Source organism: Triticum aestivum, chromosome 2A, assembly GCF_018294505.1.
Source record: "Triticum aestivum cultivar Chinese Spring chromosome 2A, IWGSC CS RefSeq v2.1, whole genome shotgun sequence".
Lineage (NCBI taxonomy): Eukaryota > Viridiplantae > Streptophyta > Magnoliopsida > Poales > Poaceae > Triticum > Triticum aestivum.
The window spans coordinates 689,056,785-689,062,527 of NC_057797.1; positions in this window are offsets into that span (position 1 = coordinate 689,056,785).

The window sequence follows — 5,743 nt, forward strand, 5'->3', positions numbered from 1 at the left end:
AAGTGCAGGTCAGCGAAATTTACACCGGCAACGAATATTAGTACAGTACTTCCCTCCGTCCGAAAAATCTTGTCCCAAACTTGTTTATCAAATGGATGTATCTAACACGAAGTTAGAGATACATTCATTTGAGGGAGTACGTGCTAAAAAAATTTGATGAGAAACTAGTAGGATTTTTGTTAGTCCTACTTGGAATCGATAATCCATTTCCGAGCCTAGGCTCGGTTGCACACGCGCTGACGAATCAATTCAAAACAAATACTAGAAAAAAATCATCTCTGTGCTAGATAAATTGATTTGTGAAGTCCGCTCTAATTTTCAACTAATTTTGACATCTGAGCAGCTCTCGACAAAAAAGACAAATTTGGAATGTATAAAAAAGTTTACTGTTTGTGCATTGTTCTGACCCAATTTGTCTTTTTTACTAATAGCTACTCGGATGTCCAAATTATCTGAAAATTGAAGCGGACCTCACGCATCAGTTTATCTACCACACATTTTTTTTGTATTTTCTTGATTTTTTCTAGTATTTGTTCTGATTTTCTGACCGGGTGTAGGTATTCTTTGCCCTTCTGTTACTTATCTAGTATTACTACTCTGCATATGTTTCTTTATGATAATACTGTTGGAAATATGCCCTAGAGGCAATAATAAAAGGGTTATTATTATATTTTCTTGTTCATGATAATTGTCTTTTATTCATGCTATAATTGTGTTATCCGGAAATCGTAATACATGTGTGAATACATAGACACCAACATGTCCCTAGTAAGCGTCTAGTTGACTAGCTCGTTGATCAACAGATAGTCATGGTTTCCTGACTATGGACATTGGATGTCATTGATAATGAGATCACATCATTAGGAGAATGATGTGATGGACAAGACCCAATCCTAAACATAGCACAAGATCGTATAGTTCGTTTGCTAGAGTTTTTCCAATGTCAAGTATCTTTTCCTTAGACCATGAGATCGTGTAACTCCCGGATACCGTAGGAGTGCTTTGGGTGTACCAAACGTCACAACGTAACTGGGTGACTATAAAGGTATACTACAGTTATCTCCGAAAGTGTCTGTTGGGTTGACACGGATCAAGACTGGGATTTGTCACTCCGTATGACGGAGAGGTATCTCTGGGCCCACTCGGTAATGCATCATCATAATGAGCTCAAAGTGACCAAGTGTCTGGTCACGGGATCATGCATTACGGTACGAGTAAAGTGACTTGCCGGTAACGAGATTGAACGACGTATTGGGATACCGACGATCGAATCTCGGGCAAGTAACGTACCAATTGACAAAGGGAATTGTATACGGGGTTGCTTGAATCATCAACATCGTGGTTCATCCGATGAGATCATCGAGGAGCATGTGGGAGCCAACATGGGTATCCAGATCCCGCTGTTGGTTATTGACCGGAGAGCCGTCTCGGTCATGTCTACATGTCTCCCAAACCCGTAGGGTCTACACACTTAAGGTTCGGTGACGCTAGGGTTGTAGAGATATGAATATGCAGTAACCCGAAAGTTGTTCGGAGTCCCGGATGAGATCCCGGACGTCGCGAGGAGTTCCAGAATGGTCCGGAGGTGAAGAATTATATATAGGAAGTGCAGTTTCGGCCATCGGGAGAGTTTCGGGGGTCACCGGTATTGTACCGGGACCACCGGAAGGGTCCCGGGGGTCCACCGGGTGGGGCCACCCATCCCGGAGGGCCCCATGGGCTGAAGTGGGGAGGGAAACCAGCCCATAGTGGGCTGGTGCGCCCCCCTTGGCCCACCCCATGCGCCTAGGGTTGGAAACCCTTGGGTGGGGGGGCGCCCCACCTGGCTTGGGGGGCACTCCACCCCTTGGCTGCCGCCCCCCTAGGAGATCCCATCTCCTAGGGCCGGCGCACCCCCTAGGGGGCCTATATAAAGGGGGGGAGTGGCAGCCGCACCCTTGAGTCTTGGCGCCTCCCTCTCCCCTGCTACACCTCTCCCTCTCGCAGAAGAACGGGGAAGCCCTGCTGCGGTGACTGCTGCATCCACCACCATGCCGTCGTGCTGCTGGATCTTCATCAACCTCTCCTCCCCCCTTGCTGGATCAAGAAGGAGGAGACGTCACGCTGACCGTACGTGTGTTGAACACGGAGGTGTCGTCCGTTCGGCGCTAGGATCTCCGGTGATTTGGATCACGTCGAGTACGACTTCCTCATCCCCGTTCTTTGAACGCTTCCGCGCGTGATCTACAAAGGTATGTAGATGCAATCCGATCACTTGTTGCTAGATGAACTCATAGATGGATCTTGGTGAAACCGTAGGAAATTTTTTGTTTTCTGCAACGTTCCCCAACAGTGGCATCATGAGCTAGGTCTATGCGTAGTTCTCTTTGCACGAGTAGAACACAATTTGTTGTGGGCGTAGATGTTGTCAATTTTTTGCCGCTATTAGTCTTATTTTGCTTCAGCAATATTGTGGGATGAAGCGGCCCGGACCAACCTTACATGTATGCTTACGTGAGACCGGTTCCACCGACTGACATGCACTAGTTGTATAAGGTGGCTGGCGGGTGTCTGTCTCTCCCACTTTAGTTGGAGTGGATTCGATGAAAAGGGTCCTTATGAAGGGTAAATAGAAGTTGACAAATCACGTTGTGGCTTTCACGTAGGTAAGAAAACGTTCTTGCTAGAACCCTATTGCAGCCACGTAAAACTTGCAACAACAATTAGAGGACGTCTAACTTGTTTTTGCAGCAAGTGTTCTGTGATGTGATATGGCCAAAGTTGTGATGAATGATGAATGATATATATGTGATGTATGAGATCATGTTCTTGTAATAGGAATCACGACTTGCATGTCGATGAGTATGACAATCGGCAGGAGCCATAGGAGTTGTCTTTATTTTTTGTATGACCTGCGTGTCATTGAGAAACGCCATGTAAATTACTTTACTTTATTGCTAAACATGTTAGCCATTGTAGTAGAAGTAATAGTTGGCAAGCAACTCCATGGAGACACGATGATGGAGATCATGGTGTCATGCCGGTGACAAGATGATCACGGAGCCCCAAGATGGAGATCAAAGGAGCTATGTGATATTGGCCATATCATGTCACTATTATTATTTGATTGCATGTGATGTTTATCATGTTTTTGCATCTTGTTTACTTAGAACAACGGTAGTAAATAAGATGATCCCTCATAATAATTTCAAGAAAGTGTTCCCCCTAACTGTGCACCATTGCGACAGTCCGTTGTTTCGAAGCACCACGTGATGATCGGGTGTGATAGATTCCAACGTTCACATACAACGGGTGTAAGACAGATTTACACATGCAAACACTTAGGTTGACTTGACGAGCCTAGCATGTACAGACATGGCCTCGGAACACAGAAGACCGAAAGGTCGAGCATGAGTCGTATAGAAGATACGATCAACATGAAGATGTTCACCGATGTTGACTAGTCCGTCTCACGTGATGATCGGACACGGCCTAGTTAACTCGGATCATGTTATACTTAGATGACTGGAGGGATGTCTATCTAAGTGGGAGTTCATTGAATAATTTGATTAGATGAACTTAATTATCATGAACTTAGTCTAAAATATTTACAATATGTCTTGTAGATCAAATGGCCAACGTTGTCCTCAACTTCAACGCGTTCCTAGAGAAAACCAAGCTGAAAGACGATGGCAGCAATTATACGGACTGGGCCCAGAACCTGAGGATCATCCTCATAGCTGCCAAGAAAGATTATGTCCTACAAGCACCGCTAGGTGAAGCACCTGTTCTCCCTGTAGAACAAGATGTTATGAACGCTTGGCAGACACGTACCGATGATTACTCCCTCGTTCAGTGTGGCATGCTTTACAGCTTAGAGCCGGGCTCCAAAAGCGTTTTGAGAGACACGGAGCATATGAGATGTTCGAAGAGATGAAAATGGTTTTTCAAGATCATGTCCGGGTCGAGAGATATGAAGTCTCCGACAAGTTCTTCAGCTGTAAGATGGAGGAAACCAATTCTGTCAGTGAGCACATACTCACTATGTCTGGGTTACATAACCGCTTGACTCAGCTGGGAGTTAATCTCCTGGATGACGCGGTCATTGACAGAATCCTTCAGTCGCTTCCACCGAGCTACAAGAGCTTTGTGATGAACTTCAATATGCAGGGGATGAAAAAGACCATTCCTGAAGTATTTGCAATGCTGAAATCAGCAGAGGTAGAAGTCAAAAAGGAGCATCAAGTGTTGATGGTGAATAAAACCACTAAGTTCAAAAAGGGAAAGGGTAAGAAGAACTTCAAGAAGGACGGCAAGGGAGTTGCCGCGCCCGGTAAGCAAGCTGCCGGGAAGAAGCCAAAGAATGGACCCAAGCCCGAGACTGAGTGCTTTTATTGCAAGGAAAGTGGTCACTGGAAGCAGAACTGCCCCAAATACTTAGCGGACAAGAAGGCCGGAAAAACGAAAGGTATATGTGATATACATGTAATTGATGTGTACCTTACCAGTACTCGTAGTAGCTCCTGGGTATTTGATACCGGTGCAGTTGCTCACATTTGTACTCAAAACAGGAGCTGCGGAATAAGCGGAGACTGGCGAAGGACGAGGTGACGATGCGCGTCGGGAATGGTTCCAAGGTCGATGTGATCGCCGTCGGCACGCTACCTCTACATTTACCTACGGGGTTAGTTTTGAACCTTAATAATTGTTATTTAGTGCCAAGTTTGAGCATGAACATTGTATTAGGATCTCGTTTAATACGAGATGGCTACTCATTTAAATCCGAGAATAATGGTTGTTCTATTTATATGAGAGATATGTTTCATGGTCATGCTCCGATGGTGAATGGTTTATTCTTAATGAATCTCGAGCGTAATGCTACACATATTCATAGTGTGAATACCAAAAGATGTAAGGTTGATAATGATAGTCCCACATACTTGTGGCACTGCCGCCTTGGTCACATAGGTGTCAAACGCATGAAGAAGCTCCATGCAGATGGACTTCTAGAGTCTCTTGATTACGAATTATTTGACACGTGCGAACCATGCCTCATGGGTAAAATGACCAAGACTCCATTCTCAGGAACAATGGAGCGAGCAACCAACTTATTGGAAATCATACATACTGATGTGTGCGGTCCAATGAGTGTTGAGGCTCGCGGTGGCTATCGTTATGTTCTCACCCTCACTGATGACTTGAGTAGATATGGGTATGTCTATTTAATGAAACACAAGTCTGAGACCTTTGAAAAGTTCAAGGAATTTCAGAGTGAGGTTGAGAATCAACGTGACAGGAAAATCAAGTTCTTGCGATCAGATCGTGGAGGAGAATACTCGAGTCACGAATTTGGCACACACTTAAGAAAATGTGGAATAGTTTCACAACTGACGCCGCCTGGAACACCTCAGCGTAATGGTGTGTCCGAACGTCGTAATCGCACTCTATTAGATATGGTGCGATCTATGATGTCTCTTACCAATTTACCGCTATCATTTTGGGGCTATGCTTTAGAGACTGCCGCATTCACTTTAAATAGGGCTCCGTCGAAATCCGTTGAGACGACACCTATGGTTTGGGAAGAAACCTAAGTTGTCATTTCTAAAAGTTTGGGGATGCGATGCTTATGTCAATAAACTTCAACCTGAAAAGCTCGAACCCAAGTCGGAAAAATGCGTCTTCATAGGATACCCTAAAGAAACTATTGGGTATACCTTCTACCTCAGATCCGAAGGCAAGATCTTTGTTGCCAAGAATGGATCCT